Genomic DNA, 18,267 nt, shown 5'->3' with positions numbered 1-18,267 from the left:
CGCAAACGGACAACGAAAAAGGGGGGTGCAACACGAGGACTTCCCAGGGGGTCACCCATCCTAGTACTACTCTCGCCCAAGCACGCTTAACTGCGGAGTTCTGATGGGATCCGGTGCATTAGTGCTGGTATGATCGCGCCCGAAATACTATCCATGTTTATTGTTTTTATGTGTTAGAAGACGCCTTTGTTTTGGTACGCGGGGCGTGGGACCCACGTGACGGATCGGCTCCGTTCCAAAAATACGAAAACCATCAGCCATGAACCGGAGGGCACCCGAGCATAGAAATAGCAAGAAAGAAAGGAAAAAAAAGCACGTAAAACCTAGAAACAAACGCAAACGGACAACGAAAAAGGGGGGTGCAACACGAGGACTTCCCAGGGGGTCACCCATCCTAGTACTACTCTCGCCCAAGCACGCTTAACTGCGGAGTTCTGATGGGATCCGGTGCATTAGTGCTGGTATGATCGCGCCCGAAATACTATCCATGTTTATTGTTTTTATGTGTTAGAAGACGCCTTTGTTTTGGTACGCGGGGCGTGGGACCCACGTGACGGATCGGCTCCGTTCCAAAAATACGAAAACCATCACCCATGAACCGGAGGGCACCCGAGCATAGAAATAGCAAGAAAGAAAGGAAAAAAAAGCACGTAAAACCTAGAAACAAACGCAAACGGACAACGAAAAAGGGGGGTGCAACACGAGGACTTCCCAGGGGGTCACCCATCCTAGTACTACTCTCGCCCAAGCACGCTTAACTGCGGAGTTCTGATGGGATCCGGTGCATTAGTGCTGGTATGATCGCGCCCGAAATACTATCCATGTTTATTGTTTTTATGTGTTAGAAGACGCCTTTGTTTTGGTACGCGGGGCGTGGGACCCACGTGACGGATCGGCTCCGTTCCAAAAATACGAAAACCATCAGCCATGAACCGGAGGGCACCCGAGCATAGAAATAGCAAGAAAGAAAGGAAAAAAAAGCACGTAAAACCTAGAAACAAACGCAAACGGACAACGAAAAAGGGGGGTGCAACACGAGGACTTCCCAGGGGGTCACCCATCCTAGTACTACTCTCGCCCAAGCACGCTTACCTGCGGAGTTCTGATGGGATCCGGTGCATTAGTGCTGGTATGATCGCACCCGAAATACTATCCATGTTTATTGTTTTTATGTGTTAGAAGACGCCTTTGTTTTGGTACGCGGGGCGTGGGACCCACGTGACGGATCGGCTCCGTTCCAAAAATACGAAAACCATCAGCCATGAACCGGAGGGCACCCGAGCATAGAAATAGCAAGAAAGAAAGGAAAAAAAAGCACGTAAAACCTAGAAACAAACGCAAACGGACAACGAAAAAGGGGGGTGCAACACGAGGACTTCCCAGGGGGTCACCCATCCTAGTACTACTCTCGCCCAAGCACGCTTAACTGCGGAGTTCTGATGGGATCCGGTGCATTAGTGCTGGTATGATCGCGCCCGAAATACTATCCATGTTTATTGTTTTTATGTGTTAGAAGACGCCTTTGTTTTGGTACGCGGGGCGTGGGACCCACGTGACGGATCGGCTCCGTTCCAAAAATACGAAAACCATCAGCCATGAACCGGAGGGCACCCGAGCATAGAAATAGCAAGAAAGAAAGGAAAAAAAAGCACGTAAAACCTAGAAACAAACGCAAACGGACAACGAAAAAGGGGGGTGCAACACGAGGACTTCCCAGGGGGTCACCCATCCTAGTACTACTCTCGCCCAAGCACGCTTAACTGCGGAGTTCTGATGGGATCCGGTGCATTAGTGCTGGTATGATCGCGCCCGAAATACTATCCATGTTTATTGTTTTTATGTGTTAGAAGACGCCTTTGTTTTGGTACGCGGGGCGTGGGACCCACGTGACGGATCGGCTCCGTTCCAAAAATACGAAAACCATCAGCCATGAACCGGAGGGCACCCGAGCATAGAAATAGCAAGAAAGAAAGGAAAAAAAAGCACGTAAAACCTAGAAACAAACGCAAACGGACAACGAAAAAGGGGGGTGCAACACGAGGACTTCCCAGGGGGTCACCCATCCTAGTACTACTCTCGCCCAAGCACGCTTAACTGCGGAGTTCTGATGGGATCCGGTGCATTAGTGCTGGTATGATCGCGCCCGAAATACTATCCATGTTTATTGTTTTTATGTGTTAGAAGACGCCTTTGTTTTGGTACGCGGGGCGTGGGACCCACGTGACGGATCGGCTCCGTTCCAAAAATACGAAAACCATCAGCCATGAACCGGAGGGCACCCGAGCATAGAAATAGCAAGAAAGAAAGGAAAAAAAAGCACGTAAAACCTAGAAACAAACGCAAACGGACAACGAAAAAGGGGGGTGCAACACGAGGACTTCCCAGGGGGTCACCCATCCTAGTACTACTCTCGCCCAAGCACGCTTAACTGCGGAGTTCTGATGGGATCCGGTGCATTAGTGCTGGTATGATCGCGCCCGAAATACTATCCATGTTTATTGTTTTTATGTGTTAGAAGACGCCTTTGTTTTGGTACGCGGGGCGTGGGACCCACGTGACGGATCGGCTCCGTTCCAAAAATACGAAAACCATCAGCCATGAACCGGAGGGCACCCGAGCATAGAAATAGCAAGAAAGAAAGGAAAAAAAAGCACGTAAAACCTAGAAACAAACGCAAACGGACAACGAAAAAGGGGGGTGCAACACGAGGACTTCCCAGGGGGTCACCCATCCTAGTACTACTCTCGCCCAAGCACGCTTAACTGCGGAGTTCTGATGGGATCCGGTGCATTAGTGCTGGTATGATCGCGCCCGAAATACTATCCATGTTTATTGTTTTTATGTGTTAGAAGACGCCTTTGTTTTGGTACGCGGGGCGTGGGACCCACGTGACGGATCGGCTCCGTTCCAAAAATACGAAAACCATCAGCCATGAACCGGAGGGCACCCGAGCATAGAAATAGCAAGAAAGAAAGGAAAAAAAAGCACGTAAAACCTAGAAACAAACGCAAACGGACAACGAAAAAGGGGGGTGCAACACGAGGACTTCCCAGGGGGTCACCCATCCTAGTACTACTCTCGCCCAAGCACGCTTAACTGCGGAGTTCTGATGGGATCCGGTGCATTAGTGCTGGTATGATCGCGCCCGAAATACTATCCATGTTTATTGTTTTTATGTGTTAGAAGACGCCTTTGTTTTGGTACGCGGGGCGTGGGACCCACGTGACGGATCGGCTCCGTTCCAAAAATACGAAAACCATCAGCCATGAACCGGAGGGCACCCGAGCATAGAAATAGCAAGAAAGAAAGGAAAAAAAAGCACGTAAAACCTAGAAACAAACGCAAACGGACAACGAAAAAGGGGGGTGCAACACGAGGACTTCCCAGGGGGTCACCCATCCTAGTACTACTCTCGCCCAAGCACGCTTAACTGCGGAGTTCTGATGGGATCCGGTGCATTAGTGCTGGTATGATCGCGCCCGAAATACTATCCATGTTTATTGTTTTTATGTGTTAGAAGACGCCTTTGTTTTGGTACGCGGGGCGTGGGACCCACGTGACGGATCGGCTCCGTTCCAAAAATACGAAAACCATCAGCCATGAACCGGAGGGCACCCGAGCATAGAAATAGCAAGAAAGAAAGGAAAAAAAAGCACGTAAAACCTAGAAACAAACGCAAACGGACAACGAAAAAGGGGGGTGCAACACGAGGACTTCCCAGGGGGTCACCCATCCTAGTACTACTCTCGCCCAAGCACGCTTAACTGCGGAGTTCTGATGGGATCCGGTGCATTAGTGCTGGTATGATCGCGCCCGAAATACTATCCATGTTTATTGTTTTTATGTGTTAGAAGACGCCTTTGTTTTGGTACGCGGGGCGTGGGACCCACGTGACGGATCGGCTCCGTTCCAAAAATACGAAAACCATCAGCCATGAACCGGAGGGCACCCGAGCATAGAAATAGCAAGAAAGAAAGGAAAAAAAAGCACGTAAAACCTAGAAACAAACGCAAACGGACAACGAAAAAGGGGGGTGCAACACGAGGACTTCCCAGGGGGTCACCCATCCTAGTACTACTCTCGCCCAAGCACGCTTAACTGCGGAGTTCTGATGGGATCCGGTGCATTAGTGCTGGTATGATCGCGCCCGAAATACTATCCATGTTTATTGTTTTTATGTGTTAGAAGACGCCTTTGTTTTGGTACGCGGGGCGTGGGACCCACGTGACGGATCGGCTCCGTTCCAAAAATACGAAAACCATCACCCATGAACCGGAGGGCACCCGAGCATAGAAATAGCAAGAAAGAAAGGAAAAAAAAGCACGTAAAACCTAGAAACAAACGCAAACGGACAACAAAAAAGGGGGGTGCAACACGAGGACTTCCCAGGGGGTCACCCATCCTAGTACTACTCTCGCCCAAGCACGCTTAACTGCGGAGTTCTGATGGGATCCGGTGCATTAGTGCTGGTATGATCGCGCCCGAAATACTATCCATGTTTATTGTTTTTATGTGTTAGAAGACGCCTTTGTTTTGGTACGCGGGGCGTGGGACCCACGTGACGGATCGGCTCCGTTCCAAAAATACGAAAACCATCAGCCATGAACCGGAGGGCACCCGAGCATAGAAATAGCAAGAAAGAAAGGAAAAAAAAGCACGTAAAACCTAGAAACAAACGCAAACGGACAACGAAAAAGGGGGGTGCAACACGAGGACTTCCCAGGGGGTCACCCATCCTAGTACTACTCTCGCCCAAGCACGCTTAACTGCGGAGTTCTGATGGGATCCGGTGCATTAGTGCTGGTATGATCGCGCCCGAAATACTATCCATGTTTATTGTTTTTATGTGTTAGAAGACGCCTTTGTTTTGGTACGCGGGGCGTGGGACCCACGTGACGGATCGGCTCCGTTCCAAAAATACGAAAACCATCAGCCATGAACCGGAGGGCACCCGAGCATAGAAATAGCAAGAAAGAAAGGAAAAAAAAGCACGTAAAACCTAGAAACAAACGCAAACGGACAACGAAAAAGGGGGGTGCAACACGAGGACTTCCCAGGGGGTCACCAATCCTAGTACTACTCTCGCCCAAGCACGCTTAACTGCGGAGTTCTGATGGGATCCGGTGCATTAGTGCTGGTATGATCGCGCCCGAAATACTATCCATGTTTATTGTTTTTATGTGTTAGAAGACGCCTTTGTTTTGGTACGCGGGGCGTGGGACCCACGTGACGGATCGGCTCCGTTCCAAAAATACGAAAACCATCAGCCATGAACCGGAGGGCACCCGAGCATAGAAATAGCAAGAAAGAAAGGAAAAAAAAGCACGTAAAACCTAGAAACAAACGCAAACGGACAACAAAAAAGGGGGGTGCAACACGAGGACTTCCCAGGGGGTCACCCATCCTAGTACTACTCTCGCCCAAGCACGCTTAACTGCGGAGTTCTGATGGGATCCGGTGCATTAGTGCTGGTATGATCGCGCCCGAAATACTATCCATGTTTATTGTTTTTATGTGTTAGAAGACGCCTTTGTTTTGGTACGCGGGGCGTGGGACCCACGTGACGGATCGGCTCCGTTCCAAAAATACGAAAACCATCAGCCATGAACCGGAGGGCACCCGAGCATAGAAATAGCAAGAAAGAAAGGAAAAAAAAGCACGTAAAACCTAGAAACAAACGCAAACGGACAATGAAAAAGGGGGGTGCAACACGAGGACTTCCCAGGGGGTCAACCATCCTAGTACTACTCTCGCCCAAGCACGCTTAACTGCGGAGTTCTGATGGGATCCGGTGCATTAGTGCTGGTATGATCGCGCCCGAAATACTATCCATGTTTATTGTTTTTATGTGTTAGAAGACGCCTTTGTTTTGGTACGCGGGGCGTGGGACCCACGTGACGGATCGGCTCCGTTCCAAAAATACGAAAACCATCAGCCATGAACCGGAGGGCACCCGAGCATAGAAATAGCAAGAAAGAAAGGAAAAAAAAGCACGTAAAACCTAGAAACAAACGCAAACGGACAACGAAAAAGGGGGGTGCAACACGAGGACTTCCCAGGGGGTCACCCATCCTAGTACTACTCTCGCCCAAGCACGCTTAACTGCGGAGTTCTGATGGGATCCGGTGCATTAGTGCTGGTATGATCGCGCCCGAAATACTATCCATGTTTATTGTTTTTATGTGTTAGAAGACGCCTTTGTTTTGGTACGCGGGGCGTGGGACCCACGTGACGGATCGGCTCCGTTCCAAAAATACGAAAACCATCAGCCATGAACCGGAGGGCACCCGAGCATATAAATAGCAAGAAAGAAAGGAAAAAAAAGCACGTAAAACCTAGAAACAAACGCAAACGGACAACGAAAAAGGGGGGTGCAACACGAGGACTTCCCAGGGGGTCACCCATCCTAGTACTACTCTCGCCCAAGCACGCTTAACTGCGGAGTTCTGATGGGATCCGGTGCATTAGTGCTGGTATGATCGCGCCCGAAATACTATCCATGTTTATTGTTTTTATGTGTTAGAAGACGCCTTTGTTTTGGTACGCGGGGCGTGGGACCCACGTGACGGATCGGCTCCGTTCCAAAAATACGAAAACCATCAGCCATGAACCGGAGGGCACCCGAGCATAGAAATAGCAAGAAAGAAAGGAAAAAAAAGCACGTAAAACCTAGAAACAAACGCAAACGGACAACGAAAAAGGGGGGTGCAACACGAGGACTTCCCAGGGGGTCACCCATCCTAGTACTACTCTCGCCCAAGCACGCTTAACTGCGGAGTTCTGATGGGATCCGGTGCATTAGTGCTGGTATGATCGCGCCCGAAATACTATCCATGTTTATTGTTTTTATGTGTTAGAAGACGCCTTTGTTTTGGTACGCGGGGCGTGGGACCCACGTGACGGATCGGCTCCGTTCCAAAAATACGAAAACCATCAGCCATGAACCGGAGGGCACCCGAGCATAGAAATAGCAAGAAAGAAAGGAAAAAAAAGCACGTAAAACCTAGAAACAAACGCAAACGGACAACGAAAAAGGGGGGTGCAACACGAGGACTTCCCAGGGGGTCACCCATCCTAGTACTACTCTCGCCCAAGCACGCTTAACTGCGGAGTTCTGATGGGATCCGGTGCATTAGTGCTGGTATGATCGCGCCCGAAATACTATCCATGTTTATTGTTTTTATGTGTTAGAAGACGCCTTTGTTTTGGTACGCGGGGCGTGGGACCCACGTGACGGATCGGCTCCGTTCCAAAAATACGAAAACCATCAGCCACGAACCGGAGGGCACCCGAGCATAGAAATAGCAAGAAAGAAAGGAAAAAAAAGCACGTAAAACCTAGAAACAAACGCAAACGGACAACAAAAAAGGGGGGTGCAACACGAGGACTTCCCAGGGGGTCACCCATCCTAGTACTACTCTCGCCCAAGCACGCTTAACTGCGGAGTTCTGATGGGATCCGGTGCATTAGTGCTGGTATGATCGCGCCCGAAATACTATCCATGTTTATTGTTTTTATGTGTTAGAAGACGCCTTTGTTTTGGTACGCGGGGCGTGGGACCCACGTGACAGATCGGCTCCGTTCCAAAAATACGAAAACCATCAGCCATGAACCGGAGGGCACCCGAGCATAGAAATAGCAAGAAAGAAAGGAAAAAAAAGCACGTAAAACCTAGAAACAAACGCAAACGGACAACGAAAAAGGGGGGTGCAACACGAGGACTTCCCAGGGGGTCACCCATCCTAGTACTACTCTCGCCCAAGAACGCTTAACTGCGGAGTTCTGATGGGATCCGGTGCATTAGTGCTGGTATGATCGCACCCGAAATACTATCCATGTTTATTGTTTTTATGTGTTAGAAGACGCCTTTGTTTTGGTACGCGGGGCGTGGGACCCACGTGACGGATCGGCTCCGTTCCAAAAATACGAAAACCATCAGCCACGAACCGGAGGGCACCCGAGCATAGAAATAGCAAGAAAGAAAGGAAAAAAAAGCACGTAAAACCTAGAAACAAACGCAAACGGACAACAAAAAAGGGGGGTGCAACACGAGGACTTCCCAGGGGGTCACCCATCCTAGTACTACTCTCGCCCAAGCACGCTTAACTGCGGAGTTCTGATGGGATCCGGTGCATTAGTGCTGGTATGATCGCGCCCGAAATACTATCCATGTTTATTGTTTTTATGTGTTAGAAGACGCCTTTGTTTTGGTACGCGGGGCGTGGGACCCACGTGACGGATCGGCTCCGTTCCAAAAATACGAAAACCATCAGCCATGAACCGGAGGGCACCCGAGCATAGAAATAGCAAGAAAGAAAGGAAAAAAAAGCACGTAAAACCTAGAAACAAACGCAAACGGACAACGAAAAAGGGGGGTGCAACACGAGGACTTCCCAGGGGGTCAACCATCCTAGTACTACTCTCGCCCAAGCACGCTTAACTGCGGAGTTCTGATGGGATCCGGTGCATTAGTGCTGGTATGATCGCGCCCGAAATACTATCCATGTTTATTGTTTTTATGTGTTAGAAGACGCCTTTGTTTTGGTACGCGGGGCGTGGGACCCACGTGACGGATCGGCTCCGTTCCAAAAATACGAAAACCATCAGCCATGAACCGGAGGGCACCCGAGCATAGAAATAGCAAGAAAGAAAGGAAAAAAAAGCACGTAAAACCTAGAAACAAACGCAAACGGACAACGAAAAAGGGGGGTGCAACACGAGGACTTCCCAGGGGGTCACCCATCCTAGTACTACTCTCGCCCAAGCACGCTTAACTGCGGAGTTCTGATGGGATCCGGTGCATTAGTGCTGGTATGATCGCGCCCGAAATACTATCCATGTTTATTGTTTTTATGTGTTAGAAGACGCCTTTGTTTTGGTACGCGGGGCGTGGGACCCACGTGACGGATCGGCTCCGTTCCAAAAATACGAAAACCATCAGCCATGAACCGGAGGGCACCCGAGCATAGAAATAGCAAGAAAGAAAGGAAAAAAAAGCACGTAAAACCTAGAAACAAACGCAAACGGACAACGAAAAAGGGGGGTGCAACACGAGGACTTCCCAGGGGGTCACCCATCCTAGTACTACTCTCGCCCAAGCACGCTTAACTGCGGAGTTCTGATGGGATCCGGTGCATTAGTGCTGGTATGATCGCGCCCGAAATACTATCCATGTTTATTGTTTTTATGTGTTAGAAGACGCCTTTGTTTTGGTACGCGGGGCGTGGGACCCACGTGACGGATCGGCTCCGTTCCAAAAATACGAAAACCATCAGCCATGAACCGGAGGGCACCCGAGCATAGAAATAGCAAGAAAGAAAGGAAAAAAAAGCACGTAAAACCTAGAAACAAACGCAAACGGACAACGAAAAAGGGGGGTGCAACACGAGGACTTCCCAGGGGGTCAACCATCCTAGTACTACTCTCGCCCAAGCACGCTTAACTGCGGAGTTCTGATGGGATCCGGTGCATTAGTGCTGGTATGATCGCGCCCGAAATACTATCCATGTTTATTGTTTTTATGTGTTAGAAGACGCCTTTGTTTTGGTACGCGGGGCGTGGGACCCACGTGACGGATCGGCTCCGTTCCAAAAATACGAAAACCATCAGCCATGAACCGGAGGGCACCCGAGCATAGAAATAGCAAGAAAGAAAGGAAAAAAAAGCACGTAAAACCTAGAAACAAACGCAAACGGACAACGAAAAAGGGGGGTGCAACACGAGGACTTCCCAGGGGGTCACCCATCCTAGTACTACTCTCGCCCAAGCACGCTTAACTGCGGAGTTCTGATGGGATCCGGTGCATTAGTGCTGGTATGATCGCGCCCGAAATACTATCCATGTTTATTGTTTTTATGTGTTAGAAGACGCCTTTGTTTTGGTACGCGGGGCGTGGGACCCACGTGACGGATCGGCTCCGTTCCAAAAATACGAAAACCATCAGCCATGAACCGGAGGGCACCCGAGCATAGAAATAGCAAGAAAGAAAGGAAAAAAAAGCACGTAAAACCTAGAAACAAACGCAAACGGACAACGAAAAAGGGGGGTGCAACACGAGGACTTCCCAGGGGGTCACCCATCCTAGTACTACTCTCGCCCAAGCACGCTTAACTGCGGAGTTCTGATGGGATCCGGTGCATTAGTGCTGGTATGATCGCGCCCGAAATACTATCCATGTTTATTGTTTTTATGTGTTAGAAGACGCCTTTGTTTTGGTACGCGGGGCGTGGGACCCACGTGACGGATCGGCTCCGTTCCAAAAATACGAAAACCATCAGCCATGAACCGGAGGGCACCCGAGCATAGAAATAGCAAGAAAGAAAGGAAAAAAAAGCACGTAAAACCTAGAAACAAACGCAAACGGACAACGAAAAAGGGGGGTGCAACACGAGGACTTCCCAGGGGGTCACCCATCCTAGTACTACTCTCGCCCAAGCACGCTTAACTGCGGAGTTCTGATGGGATCCGGTGCATTAGTGCTGGTATGATCGCGCCCGAAATACTATCCATGTTTATTGTTTTTATGTGTTAGAAGACGCCTTTGTTTTGGTACGCGGGGCGTGGGACCCACGTGACGGATCGGCTCCGTTCCAAAAATACGAAAACCATCAGCCATGAACCGGAGGGCACCCGAGCATAGAAATAGCAAGAAAGAAAGGAAAAAAAAGCACGTAAAACCTAGAAACAAACGCAAACGGACAACGAAAAAGGGGGGTGCAACACGAGGACTTCCCAGGGGGTCACCCATCCTAGTACTACTCTCGCCCAAGCACGCTTAACTGCGGAGTTCTGATGGGATCCGGTGCATTAGTGCTGGTATGATCGCGCCCGAAATACTATCCATGTTTATTGTTTTTATGTGTTAGAAGACGCCTTTGTTTTGGTACGCGGGGCGTGGGACCCACGTGACGGATCGGCTCCGTTCCAAAAATACGAAAACCATCAGCCATGAACCGGAGGGCACCCGAGCATAGAAATAGCAAGAAAGAAAGGAAAAAAAAGCACGTAAAACCTAGAAACAAACGCAAACGGACAACGAAAAAGGGGGGTGCAACACGAGGACTTCCCAGGGGGTCACCCATCCTAGTACTACTCTCGCCCAAGCACGCTTAACTGCGGAGTTCTGATGGGATCCGGTGCATTAGTGCTGGTATGATCGCGCCCGAAATACTATCCATGTTTATTGTTTTTATGTGTTAGAAGACGCCTTTGTTTTGGTACGCGGGGCGTGGGACCCACGTGACGGATCGGCTCCGTTCCAAAAATACGAAAACCATCAGCCATGAACCGGAGGGCACCCGAGCATAGAAATAGCAAGAAAGAAAGGAAAAAAAAGCACGTAAAACCTAGAAACAAACGCAAACGGACAACGAAAAAGGGGGGTGCAACACGAGGACTTCCCAGGGGGTCACCCATCCTAGTACTACTCTCGCCCAAGCACGCTTAACTGCGGAGTTCTGATGGGATCCGGTGCATTAGTGCTGGTATGATCGCGCCCGAAATACTATCCATGTTTATTGTTTTTATGTGTTAGAAGACGCCTTTGTTTTGGTACGCGGGGCGTGGGACCCACGTGACGGATCGGCTCCGTTCCAAAAATACGAAAACCATCTGCCATGAACCGGAGGGCACCCGAGCATAGAAATAGCAAGAAAGAAAGGAAAAAAAAGCACGTAAAACCTAGAAACAAACGCAAACGGACAACGAAAAAGGGGGGTGCAACACGAGGACTTCCCAGGGGGTCACCCATCCTAGTACTACTCTCGCCCAAGCACGCTTAACTGCGGAGTTCTGATGGGATCCGGTGCATTAGTGCTGGTATGATCGCGCCCGAAATACTATCCATGTTTATTGTTTTTATGTGTTAGAAGACGCCTTTGTTTTGGTACGCGGGGCGTGGGACCCACGTGACGGATCGGCTCCGTTCCAAAAATACGAAAACCATCAGCCATGAACCGGAGGGCACCCGAGCATAGAAATAGCAAGAAAGAAAGGAAAAAAAAGCACGTAAAACCTAGAAACAAACGCAAACGGACAACGAAAAAGGGGGGTGCAACACGAGGACTTCCCAGGGGGTCACCCATCCTAGTACTACTCTCGCCCAAGCACGCTTAACTGCGGAGTTCTGATGGGATCCGGTGCATTAGTGCTGGTATGATCGCGCCCGAAATACTATCCATGTTTATTGTTTTTATGTGTTAGAAGACGCCTTTGTTTTGGTACGCGGGGCGTGGGACCCACGTGACGGATCGGCTCCGTTCCAAAAATACGAAAACCATCAGCCATGAACCGGAGGGCACCCGAGCATAGAAATAGCAAGAAAGAAAGGAAAAAAAAGCACGTAAAACCTAGAAACAAACGGAAACGGACAACGAAAAAGGGGGGTGCAACACGAGGACTTCCCAGGGGGTCAACCATCCTAGTACTACTCTCGCCCAAGCACGCTTAACTGCGGAGTTCTGATGGGATCCGGTGCATTAGTGCTGGTATGATCGCGCCCGAAATACTATCCATGTTTATTGTTTTTATGTGTTAGAAGACGCCTTTGTTTTGGTACGCGGGGCGTGGGACCCACGTGACGGATCGGCTCCGTTCCAAAAATACGAAAACCATCAGCCATGAACCGGAGGGCACCCGAGCATAGAAATAGCAAGAAAGAAAGGAAAAAAAAGCACGTAAAACCTAGAAACAAACGCAAACGGACAACGAAAAAGGGGGGTGCAACACGAGGACTTCCCAGGGGGTCACCCATCCTAGTACTACTCTCGCCCAAGCACGCTTAACTGCGGAGTTCTGATGGGATCCGGTGCATTAGTGCTGGTATGATCGCGCCCGAAATACTATCCATGTTTATTGTTTTTATGTGTTAGAAGACGCCTTTGTTTTGGTACGCGGGGCGTGGGACCCACGTGACGGATCGGCTCCGTTCCAAAAATACGAAAACCATCAGCCATGAACCGGAGGGCACCCGAGCATAGAAATAGCAAGAAAGAAAGGAAAAAAAAGCACGTAAAACCTAGAAACAAACGCAAACGGACAACGAAAAAGGGGGGTGCAACACGAGGACTTCCCAGGGGGTCACCCATCCTAGTACTACTCTCGCCCAAGCACGCTTAACTGCGGAGTTCTGATGGGATCCGGTGCATTAGTGCTGGTATGATCGCGCCCGAAATACTATCCATGTTTATTGTTTTTATGTGTTAGAAGACGCCTTTGTTTTGGTACGCGGGGCGTGGGACCCACGTGACGGATCGGCTCCGTTCCAAAAATACGAAAACCATCAGCCATGAACCGGAGGGCACCCGAGCATAGAAATAGCAAGAAAGAAAGGAAAAAAAAGCACGTAAAACCTAGAAACAAACGCAAACGGACAACGAAAAAGGGGGGTGCAACACGAGGACTTCCCAGGGGGTCACCCATCCTAGTACTACTCTCGCCCAAGCACGCTTAACTGCGGAGTTCTGATGGGATCCGGTGCATTAGTGCTGGTATGATCGCGCCCGAAATACTATCCATGTTTATTGTTTTTATGTGTTAGAAGACGCCTTTGTTTTGGTACGCGGGGCGTGGGACCCACGTGACGGATCGGCTCCGTTCCAAAAATACGAAAACCATCAGCCATGAACCGGAGGGCACCCGAGCATAGAAATAGCAAGAAAGAAAGGAAAAAAAAGCACGTAAAACCTAGAAACAAACGCAAACGGACAACGAAAAAGGGGGGTGCAACACGAGGACTTCCCAGGGGGTCACCCATCCTAGTACTACTCTCGCCCAAGCACGCTTAACTGCGGAGTTCTGATGGGATCCGGTGCATTAGTGCTGGTATGATCGCGCCCGAAATACTATCCATGTTTATTGTTTTTATGTGTTAGAAGACGCCTTTGTTTTGGTACGCGGGGCGTGGGACCCACGTGACGGATCGGCTCCGTTCCAAAAATACGAAAACCATCAGCCATGAACCGGAGGGCACCCGAGCATAGAAATAGCAAGAAAGAAAGGAAAAAAAAGCACGTAAAACCTAGAAACAAACGCAAACGGACAACGAAAAAGGGGGGTGCAACACGAGGACTTCCCAGGGGGTCACCCATCCTAGTACTACTCTCGCCCAAGCACGCTTAACTGCGGAGTTCTGATGGGATCCGGTGCATTAGTGCTGGTATGATCGCGCCCGAAATACTATCCATGTTTATTGTTTTTATGTGTTAGAAGACGCCTTTGTTTTGGTACGCGGGGCGTGGGACCCACGTGACGGATCGGCTCCGTTCCAAAAATACGAAAACCATCAGCCATGAACCGGAGGGCACCCGAGCATAGAAATAGCAAGAAAGAAAGGAAAAAAAAGCACGTAAAACCTAGAAACAAACGCAAACGGACAACGAAAAAGGGGGGTGCAACACGAGGACTTCCCAGGGGGTCACCCATCCTAGTACTACTCTCGCCCAAGCACGCTTAACTGCGGAGTTCTGATGGGATCCGGTGCATTAGTGCTGGTATGATCGCGCCCGAAATACTATCCATGTTTATTGTTTTTATGTGTTAGAAGACGCCTTTGTTTTGGTACGCGGGGCGTGGGACCCACGTGACGGATCGGCTCCGTTCCAAAAATACGAAAACCATCAGCCATGAACCGGAGGGCACCCGAGCATAGAAATAGCAAGAAAGAAAGGAAAAAAAAGCACGTAAAACCTAGAAACAAACGCAAACGGACAACGAAAAAGGGGGGGTGCAACACGAGGACTTCCCAGGGGGTCACCCATCCTAGTACTACTCTCGCCCAAGCACGCTTAACTGCGGAGTTCTGATGGGATCCGGTGCATTAGTGCTGGTATGATCGCACCCGAAATACTATCCATGTTTATTGTTTTTATGTGTTAGAAGACGCCTTTGTTTTGGTACGCGGGGCGTGGGACCCACGTGACGGATCGGCTCCGTTCCAAAAATACGAAAACCATCAGCCATGAACCGGAGGGCACCCGAGCATAGAAATAGCAAGAAAGAAAGGAAAAAAAAGCACGTAAAACCTAGAAACAAACGCAAACGGACAACGAAAAAGGGGGGTGCAACACGAGGACTTCCCAGGGGGTCACCCATCCTAGTACTACTCTCGCCCAAGCACGCTTAACTGCGGAGTTCTGATGGGATCCGGTGCATTAGTGCTGGTATGATCGCGCCCGAAATACTATCCATGTTTATTGTTTTTATGTGTTAGAAGACGCCTTTGTTTTGGTACGCGGGGCGTGGGACCCACGTGACGGATCGGCTCCGTTCCAAAAATACGAAAACCATCAGCCATGAACCGGAGGGCACCCGAGCATAGAAATAGCAAGAAAGAAAGGAAAAAAAAGCACGTAAAACCTAGAAACAAACGCAAACGGACAACGAAAAAGGGGGGTGCAACACGAGGACTTCCCAGGGGGTCACCCATCCTAGTACTACTCTCGCCCAAGCACGCTTAACTGCGGAGTTCTGATGGGATCCGGTGCATTAGTGCTGGTATGATCGCGCCCGAAATACTATCCATGTTTATTGTTTTTATGTGTTAGAAGACGCCTTTGTTTTGGTACGCGGGGCGTGGGACCCACGTGACGGATCGGCTCCGTTCCAAAAATACGAAAACCATCAGCCATGAACCGGAGGGCACCCGAGCATAGAAATAGCAAGAAAGAAAGGAAAAAAAAGCACGTAAAACCTAGAAACAAACGCAAACGGACAACGAAAAAGGGGGGTGCAACACGAGGACTTCCCAGGGGGTCACCCATCCTAGTACTACTCTCGCCCAAGCACGCTTAACTGCGGAGTTCTGATGGGATCCGGTGCATTAGTGCTGGTATGATCGCGCCCGAAATACTATCCATGTTTATTGTTTTTATGTGTTAGAAGACGCCTTTGTTTTGGTACGCGGGGCGTGGGACCCACGTGACGGATCGGCTCCGTTCCAAAAATACGAAAACCATCAGCCATGAACCGGAGGGCACCCGAGCATAGAAATAGCAAGAAAGAAAGGAAAAAAAAGCACGTAAAACCTAGAAACAAACGGAAACGGACAACGAAAAAGGGGGGTGCAACACGAGGACTTCCCAGGGGGTCAACCATCCTAGTACTACTCTCGCCCAAGCACGCTTAACTGCGGAGTTCTGATGGGATCCGGTGCATTAGTGCTGGTATGATCGCGCCCGAAATACTATCCATGTTTATTGTTTTTATGTGTTAGAAGACGCCTTTGTTTTGGTACGCGGGGCGTGGGACCCACGTGACGGATCGGCTCCGTTCCAAAAATACGAAAACCATCAGCCATGAACCGGAGGGCACCCGAGCATAGAAATAGCAAGAAAGAAAGGAAAAAAAAGCACGTAAAACCTAGAAACAAACGCAAACGGACAACGAAAAAGGGGGGTGCAACACGAGGACTTCCCAGGGGGTCACCCATCCTAGTACTACTCTCGCCCAAGCACGCTTAACTGCGGAGTTCTGATGGGATCCGGTGCATTAGTGCTGGTATGATCGCGCCCGAAATACTATCCATGTTTATTGTTTTTATGTGTTAGAAGACGCCTTTGTTTTGGTACGCGGGGCGTGGGACCCACGTGACGGATCGGCTCCGTTCCAAAAATACGAAAACCATCTGCCATGAACCGGAGGGCACCCGAGCATAGAAATAGCAAGAAAGAAAGGAAAAAAAAGCACGTAAAACCTAGAAACAAACGCAAACGGACAACGAAAAAGGGGGGTGCAACACGAGGACTTCCCAGGGGGTCACCCATCCTAGTACTACTCTCGCCCAAGCACGCTTAACTGCGGAGTTCTGATGGGATCCGGTGCATTAGTGCTGGTATGATCGCGCCCGAAATACTATCCATGTTTATTGTTTTTATGTGTTAGAAGACGCCTTTGTTTTGGTACGCGGGGCGTGGGACCCACGTGACGGATCGGCTCCGTTCCAAAAATACGAAAACCATCAGCCATGAACCGGAGGGCACCCGAGCATAGAAATAGCAAGAAAGAAAGGAAAAAAAAGCACGTAAAACCTAGAAACAAACGCAAACGGACAACGAAAAAGGGGGGTGCAACACGAGGACTTCCCAGGGGGTCACCCATCCTAGTACTACTCTCGCCCAAGCACGCTTAACTGCGGAGTTCTGATGGGATCCGGTGCATTAGTGCTGGTATGATCGCGCCCGAAATACTATCCATGTTTATTGTTTTTATGTGTTAGAAGACGCCTTTGTTTTGGTACGCGGGGCGTGGGACCCACGTGACGGATCGGCTCCGTTCCAAAAATACGAAAACCATCAGCCATGAACCGGAGGGCACCCGAGCATAGAAATAGCAAGAAAGAAAGGAAAAAAAAGCACGTAAAACCTAGAAACAAACGCAAACGGACAACGAAAAAGGGGGGTGCAACACGAGGACTTCCCAGGGGGTCACCCATCCTAGTACTACTCTCGCCCAAGCACGCTTAACTGCGGAGTTCTGATGGGATCCGGTGCATTAGTGCTGGTATGATCGCGCCCGAAATACTATCCATGTTTATTGTTTTTATGTGTTAGAAGACGCCTTTGTTTTGGTACGCGGGGCGTGGGACCCACGTGACGGATCGGCTCCGTTCCAAAAATACGAAAACCATCAGCCATGAACCGGAGGGCACCCGAGCATAGAAATAGCAAGAAAGAAAGGAAAAAAAAGCACGTAAAACCTAGAAACAAACGCAAACGGACAACGAAAAAGGGGGGGTGCAACACGAGGACTTCCCAGGGGGTCACCCATCCTAGTACTACTCTCGCCCAAGCACGCTTAACTGCGGAGTTCTGATGGGATCCGGTGCATTAGTGCTGGTATGATCGCACCCGAAATACTATCCATGTTTATTGTTTTTATGTGTTAGAAGACGCCTTTGTTTTGGTACGCGGGGCGTGGGACCCACGTGACGGATCGGCTCCGTTCCAAAAATACGAAAACCATCAGCCATGAACCGGAGGGCACCCGAGCATAGAAATAGCAAGAAAGAAAGGAAAAAAAAGCACGTAAAACCTAGAAACAAACGCAAACGGACAACGAAAAAGGGGGGTGCAACACGAGGACTTCCCAGGGGGTCACCCATCCTAGTACTACTCTCGCCCAAGCACGCTTAACTGCGGAGTTCTGATGGGATCCGGTGCATTAGTGCTGGTATGATCGCGCCCGAAATACTATCCATGTTTATTGTTTTTATGTGTTAGAAGACGCCTTTGTTTTGGTACGCGGGGCGTGGGACCCACGTGACGGATCGGC

At 49.7% G+C, this 18,267-nt stretch overlaps 55 non-coding genes across 55 annotated transcripts; all 55 read right to left on the bottom strand.

Moving 5' to 3' along the window:
• Positions 1 to 22: 22 nt before the first annotated feature.
• LOC145084268 (5S ribosomal RNA) lies at positions 23 to 141 on the bottom strand. Its single transcript, XR_013698715.1, has one exon. It is a non-coding gene; the product is annotated as a 5S ribosomal RNA (ribosomal RNA).
• A 215-nt stretch (positions 142 to 356) lies between these two features.
• Positions 357 to 475, bottom strand: LOC145084267 (5S ribosomal RNA). The gene has a single exon (XR_013698714.1). It is a non-coding gene; the product is annotated as a 5S ribosomal RNA (ribosomal RNA).
• Positions 476 to 690: 215 nt separating this feature from the next.
• LOC145084266 (5S ribosomal RNA) lies at positions 691 to 809 on the bottom strand. Its single transcript, XR_013698713.1, has one exon. It is a non-coding gene; the product is annotated as a 5S ribosomal RNA (ribosomal RNA).
• Positions 810 to 1,024: 215 nt separating this feature from the next.
• LOC145083871 (5S ribosomal RNA) lies at positions 1,025 to 1,143 on the bottom strand. Its single transcript, XR_013698330.1, has one exon. It is a non-coding gene; the product is annotated as a 5S ribosomal RNA (ribosomal RNA).
• A 215-nt stretch (positions 1,144 to 1,358) lies between these two features.
• Positions 1,359 to 1,477, bottom strand: LOC145084265 (5S ribosomal RNA). Its single transcript, XR_013698712.1, has one exon. It is a non-coding gene; the product is annotated as a 5S ribosomal RNA (ribosomal RNA).
• Positions 1,478 to 1,692: 215 nt separating this feature from the next.
• LOC145084264 (5S ribosomal RNA) lies at positions 1,693 to 1,811 on the bottom strand. The gene has a single exon (XR_013698711.1). It is a non-coding gene; the product is annotated as a 5S ribosomal RNA (ribosomal RNA).
• Positions 1,812 to 2,026: 215 nt separating this feature from the next.
• On the bottom strand, positions 2,027 to 2,145 carry LOC145084263 (5S ribosomal RNA). The gene has a single exon (XR_013698710.1). It is a non-coding gene; the product is annotated as a 5S ribosomal RNA (ribosomal RNA).
• A 215-nt stretch (positions 2,146 to 2,360) lies between these two features.
• LOC145084261 (5S ribosomal RNA) lies at positions 2,361 to 2,479 on the bottom strand. Its single transcript, XR_013698708.1, has one exon. It is a non-coding gene; the product is annotated as a 5S ribosomal RNA (ribosomal RNA).
• A 215-nt stretch (positions 2,480 to 2,694) lies between these two features.
• On the bottom strand, positions 2,695 to 2,813 carry LOC145084260 (5S ribosomal RNA). The gene has a single exon (XR_013698706.1). It is a non-coding gene; the product is annotated as a 5S ribosomal RNA (ribosomal RNA).
• A 215-nt stretch (positions 2,814 to 3,028) lies between these two features.
• Positions 3,029 to 3,147, bottom strand: LOC145084259 (5S ribosomal RNA). Its single transcript, XR_013698705.1, has one exon. It is a non-coding gene; the product is annotated as a 5S ribosomal RNA (ribosomal RNA).
• Positions 3,148 to 3,362: 215 nt separating this feature from the next.
• On the bottom strand, positions 3,363 to 3,481 carry LOC145084258 (5S ribosomal RNA). The gene has a single exon (XR_013698704.1). It is a non-coding gene; the product is annotated as a 5S ribosomal RNA (ribosomal RNA).
• A 215-nt stretch (positions 3,482 to 3,696) lies between these two features.
• On the bottom strand, positions 3,697 to 3,815 carry LOC145084257 (5S ribosomal RNA). The gene has a single exon (XR_013698703.1). It is a non-coding gene; the product is annotated as a 5S ribosomal RNA (ribosomal RNA).
• A 215-nt stretch (positions 3,816 to 4,030) lies between these two features.
• On the bottom strand, positions 4,031 to 4,149 carry LOC145084256 (5S ribosomal RNA). The gene has a single exon (XR_013698702.1). It is a non-coding gene; the product is annotated as a 5S ribosomal RNA (ribosomal RNA).
• Positions 4,150 to 4,364: 215 nt separating this feature from the next.
• Positions 4,365 to 4,483, bottom strand: LOC145084254 (5S ribosomal RNA). The gene has a single exon (XR_013698701.1). It is a non-coding gene; the product is annotated as a 5S ribosomal RNA (ribosomal RNA).
• A 215-nt stretch (positions 4,484 to 4,698) lies between these two features.
• On the bottom strand, positions 4,699 to 4,817 carry LOC145084253 (5S ribosomal RNA). The gene has a single exon (XR_013698700.1). It is a non-coding gene; the product is annotated as a 5S ribosomal RNA (ribosomal RNA).
• A 215-nt stretch (positions 4,818 to 5,032) lies between these two features.
• On the bottom strand, positions 5,033 to 5,151 carry LOC145085390 (5S ribosomal RNA). The gene has a single exon (XR_013699790.1). It is a non-coding gene; the product is annotated as a 5S ribosomal RNA (ribosomal RNA).
• Positions 5,152 to 5,366: 215 nt separating this feature from the next.
• Positions 5,367 to 5,485, bottom strand: LOC145084252 (5S ribosomal RNA). The gene has a single exon (XR_013698699.1). It is a non-coding gene; the product is annotated as a 5S ribosomal RNA (ribosomal RNA).
• A 215-nt stretch (positions 5,486 to 5,700) lies between these two features.
• On the bottom strand, positions 5,701 to 5,819 carry LOC145085013 (5S ribosomal RNA). Its single transcript, XR_013699430.1, has one exon. It is a non-coding gene; the product is annotated as a 5S ribosomal RNA (ribosomal RNA).
• Positions 5,820 to 6,034: 215 nt separating this feature from the next.
• Positions 6,035 to 6,153, bottom strand: LOC145084251 (5S ribosomal RNA). The gene has a single exon (XR_013698698.1). It is a non-coding gene; the product is annotated as a 5S ribosomal RNA (ribosomal RNA).
• A 215-nt stretch (positions 6,154 to 6,368) lies between these two features.
• On the bottom strand, positions 6,369 to 6,487 carry LOC145084249 (5S ribosomal RNA). The gene has a single exon (XR_013698696.1). It is a non-coding gene; the product is annotated as a 5S ribosomal RNA (ribosomal RNA).
• A 215-nt stretch (positions 6,488 to 6,702) lies between these two features.
• On the bottom strand, positions 6,703 to 6,821 carry LOC145084248 (5S ribosomal RNA). Its single transcript, XR_013698695.1, has one exon. It is a non-coding gene; the product is annotated as a 5S ribosomal RNA (ribosomal RNA).
• A 215-nt stretch (positions 6,822 to 7,036) lies between these two features.
• On the bottom strand, positions 7,037 to 7,155 carry LOC145084247 (5S ribosomal RNA). The gene has a single exon (XR_013698694.1). It is a non-coding gene; the product is annotated as a 5S ribosomal RNA (ribosomal RNA).
• A 215-nt stretch (positions 7,156 to 7,370) lies between these two features.
• LOC145084246 (5S ribosomal RNA) lies at positions 7,371 to 7,489 on the bottom strand. The gene has a single exon (XR_013698693.1). It is a non-coding gene; the product is annotated as a 5S ribosomal RNA (ribosomal RNA).
• Positions 7,490 to 7,704: 215 nt separating this feature from the next.
• Positions 7,705 to 7,823, bottom strand: LOC145084524 (5S ribosomal RNA). Its single transcript, XR_013698966.1, has one exon. It is a non-coding gene; the product is annotated as a 5S ribosomal RNA (ribosomal RNA).
• Positions 7,824 to 8,038: 215 nt separating this feature from the next.
• LOC145084245 (5S ribosomal RNA) lies at positions 8,039 to 8,157 on the bottom strand. Its single transcript, XR_013698692.1, has one exon. It is a non-coding gene; the product is annotated as a 5S ribosomal RNA (ribosomal RNA).
• Positions 8,158 to 8,372: 215 nt separating this feature from the next.
• On the bottom strand, positions 8,373 to 8,491 carry LOC145085012 (5S ribosomal RNA). Its single transcript, XR_013699429.1, has one exon. It is a non-coding gene; the product is annotated as a 5S ribosomal RNA (ribosomal RNA).
• A 215-nt stretch (positions 8,492 to 8,706) lies between these two features.
• LOC145084244 (5S ribosomal RNA) lies at positions 8,707 to 8,825 on the bottom strand. The gene has a single exon (XR_013698691.1). It is a non-coding gene; the product is annotated as a 5S ribosomal RNA (ribosomal RNA).
• A 215-nt stretch (positions 8,826 to 9,040) lies between these two features.
• Positions 9,041 to 9,159, bottom strand: LOC145084243 (5S ribosomal RNA). The gene has a single exon (XR_013698690.1). It is a non-coding gene; the product is annotated as a 5S ribosomal RNA (ribosomal RNA).
• Positions 9,160 to 9,374: 215 nt separating this feature from the next.
• On the bottom strand, positions 9,375 to 9,493 carry LOC145085011 (5S ribosomal RNA). The gene has a single exon (XR_013699428.1). It is a non-coding gene; the product is annotated as a 5S ribosomal RNA (ribosomal RNA).
• A 215-nt stretch (positions 9,494 to 9,708) lies between these two features.
• On the bottom strand, positions 9,709 to 9,827 carry LOC145084242 (5S ribosomal RNA). Its single transcript, XR_013698689.1, has one exon. It is a non-coding gene; the product is annotated as a 5S ribosomal RNA (ribosomal RNA).
• Positions 9,828 to 10,042: 215 nt separating this feature from the next.
• Positions 10,043 to 10,161, bottom strand: LOC145084241 (5S ribosomal RNA). Its single transcript, XR_013698688.1, has one exon. It is a non-coding gene; the product is annotated as a 5S ribosomal RNA (ribosomal RNA).
• A 215-nt stretch (positions 10,162 to 10,376) lies between these two features.
• Positions 10,377 to 10,495, bottom strand: LOC145084240 (5S ribosomal RNA). Its single transcript, XR_013698687.1, has one exon. It is a non-coding gene; the product is annotated as a 5S ribosomal RNA (ribosomal RNA).
• A 215-nt stretch (positions 10,496 to 10,710) lies between these two features.
• LOC145084238 (5S ribosomal RNA) lies at positions 10,711 to 10,829 on the bottom strand. The gene has a single exon (XR_013698685.1). It is a non-coding gene; the product is annotated as a 5S ribosomal RNA (ribosomal RNA).
• Positions 10,830 to 11,044: 215 nt separating this feature from the next.
• On the bottom strand, positions 11,045 to 11,163 carry LOC145084237 (5S ribosomal RNA). Its single transcript, XR_013698684.1, has one exon. It is a non-coding gene; the product is annotated as a 5S ribosomal RNA (ribosomal RNA).
• Positions 11,164 to 11,378: 215 nt separating this feature from the next.
• LOC145084236 (5S ribosomal RNA) lies at positions 11,379 to 11,497 on the bottom strand. Its single transcript, XR_013698683.1, has one exon. It is a non-coding gene; the product is annotated as a 5S ribosomal RNA (ribosomal RNA).
• Positions 11,498 to 11,712: 215 nt separating this feature from the next.
• On the bottom strand, positions 11,713 to 11,831 carry LOC145084235 (5S ribosomal RNA). Its single transcript, XR_013698682.1, has one exon. It is a non-coding gene; the product is annotated as a 5S ribosomal RNA (ribosomal RNA).
• A 215-nt stretch (positions 11,832 to 12,046) lies between these two features.
• Positions 12,047 to 12,165, bottom strand: LOC145084234 (5S ribosomal RNA). The gene has a single exon (XR_013698681.1). It is a non-coding gene; the product is annotated as a 5S ribosomal RNA (ribosomal RNA).
• Positions 12,166 to 12,380: 215 nt separating this feature from the next.
• On the bottom strand, positions 12,381 to 12,499 carry LOC145085010 (5S ribosomal RNA). Its single transcript, XR_013699427.1, has one exon. It is a non-coding gene; the product is annotated as a 5S ribosomal RNA (ribosomal RNA).
• Positions 12,500 to 12,714: 215 nt separating this feature from the next.
• Positions 12,715 to 12,833, bottom strand: LOC145084233 (5S ribosomal RNA). The gene has a single exon (XR_013698680.1). It is a non-coding gene; the product is annotated as a 5S ribosomal RNA (ribosomal RNA).
• A 215-nt stretch (positions 12,834 to 13,048) lies between these two features.
• Positions 13,049 to 13,167, bottom strand: LOC145084232 (5S ribosomal RNA). The gene has a single exon (XR_013698679.1). It is a non-coding gene; the product is annotated as a 5S ribosomal RNA (ribosomal RNA).
• A 215-nt stretch (positions 13,168 to 13,382) lies between these two features.
• On the bottom strand, positions 13,383 to 13,501 carry LOC145084231 (5S ribosomal RNA). Its single transcript, XR_013698678.1, has one exon. It is a non-coding gene; the product is annotated as a 5S ribosomal RNA (ribosomal RNA).
• A 215-nt stretch (positions 13,502 to 13,716) lies between these two features.
• On the bottom strand, positions 13,717 to 13,835 carry LOC145084230 (5S ribosomal RNA). The gene has a single exon (XR_013698677.1). It is a non-coding gene; the product is annotated as a 5S ribosomal RNA (ribosomal RNA).
• Positions 13,836 to 14,050: 215 nt separating this feature from the next.
• Positions 14,051 to 14,169, bottom strand: LOC145084228 (5S ribosomal RNA). The gene has a single exon (XR_013698676.1). It is a non-coding gene; the product is annotated as a 5S ribosomal RNA (ribosomal RNA).
• A 215-nt stretch (positions 14,170 to 14,384) lies between these two features.
• On the bottom strand, positions 14,385 to 14,503 carry LOC145084226 (5S ribosomal RNA). Its single transcript, XR_013698674.1, has one exon. It is a non-coding gene; the product is annotated as a 5S ribosomal RNA (ribosomal RNA).
• A 216-nt stretch (positions 14,504 to 14,719) lies between these two features.
• On the bottom strand, positions 14,720 to 14,838 carry LOC145081075 (5S ribosomal RNA). The gene has a single exon (XR_013695643.1). It is a non-coding gene; the product is annotated as a 5S ribosomal RNA (ribosomal RNA).
• A 215-nt stretch (positions 14,839 to 15,053) lies between these two features.
• LOC145084225 (5S ribosomal RNA) lies at positions 15,054 to 15,172 on the bottom strand. The gene has a single exon (XR_013698673.1). It is a non-coding gene; the product is annotated as a 5S ribosomal RNA (ribosomal RNA).
• A 215-nt stretch (positions 15,173 to 15,387) lies between these two features.
• Positions 15,388 to 15,506, bottom strand: LOC145084224 (5S ribosomal RNA). The gene has a single exon (XR_013698672.1). It is a non-coding gene; the product is annotated as a 5S ribosomal RNA (ribosomal RNA).
• A 215-nt stretch (positions 15,507 to 15,721) lies between these two features.
• On the bottom strand, positions 15,722 to 15,840 carry LOC145084223 (5S ribosomal RNA). Its single transcript, XR_013698671.1, has one exon. It is a non-coding gene; the product is annotated as a 5S ribosomal RNA (ribosomal RNA).
• A 215-nt stretch (positions 15,841 to 16,055) lies between these two features.
• LOC145085009 (5S ribosomal RNA) lies at positions 16,056 to 16,174 on the bottom strand. Its single transcript, XR_013699426.1, has one exon. It is a non-coding gene; the product is annotated as a 5S ribosomal RNA (ribosomal RNA).
• Positions 16,175 to 16,389: 215 nt separating this feature from the next.
• LOC145084222 (5S ribosomal RNA) lies at positions 16,390 to 16,508 on the bottom strand. The gene has a single exon (XR_013698670.1). It is a non-coding gene; the product is annotated as a 5S ribosomal RNA (ribosomal RNA).
• A 215-nt stretch (positions 16,509 to 16,723) lies between these two features.
• LOC145084220 (5S ribosomal RNA) lies at positions 16,724 to 16,842 on the bottom strand. The gene has a single exon (XR_013698668.1). It is a non-coding gene; the product is annotated as a 5S ribosomal RNA (ribosomal RNA).
• Positions 16,843 to 17,057: 215 nt separating this feature from the next.
• On the bottom strand, positions 17,058 to 17,176 carry LOC145084219 (5S ribosomal RNA). Its single transcript, XR_013698667.1, has one exon. It is a non-coding gene; the product is annotated as a 5S ribosomal RNA (ribosomal RNA).
• Positions 17,177 to 17,391: 215 nt separating this feature from the next.
• On the bottom strand, positions 17,392 to 17,510 carry LOC145084218 (5S ribosomal RNA). Its single transcript, XR_013698666.1, has one exon. It is a non-coding gene; the product is annotated as a 5S ribosomal RNA (ribosomal RNA).
• A 216-nt stretch (positions 17,511 to 17,726) lies between these two features.
• On the bottom strand, positions 17,727 to 17,845 carry LOC145081074 (5S ribosomal RNA). Its single transcript, XR_013695642.1, has one exon. It is a non-coding gene; the product is annotated as a 5S ribosomal RNA (ribosomal RNA).
• Positions 17,846 to 18,060: 215 nt separating this feature from the next.
• On the bottom strand, positions 18,061 to 18,179 carry LOC145084217 (5S ribosomal RNA). The gene has a single exon (XR_013698665.1). It is a non-coding gene; the product is annotated as a 5S ribosomal RNA (ribosomal RNA).
• Between the last annotated feature and the right edge of the window lie 88 nt (positions 18,180 to 18,267).

Source organism: Lactuca serriola, chromosome 1, assembly GCF_051521515.1.
Source record: "Lactuca serriola cultivar US96UC23 chromosome 1, Lser_US96UC23_V15, whole genome shotgun sequence".
Classification (NCBI taxonomy): domain Eukaryota; kingdom Viridiplantae; phylum Streptophyta; class Magnoliopsida; order Asterales; family Asteraceae; genus Lactuca; species Lactuca serriola.
Note: the sequence above shows the minus strand (reverse complement) of the source record. Positions and strands in the feature narration are given on the sequence as shown.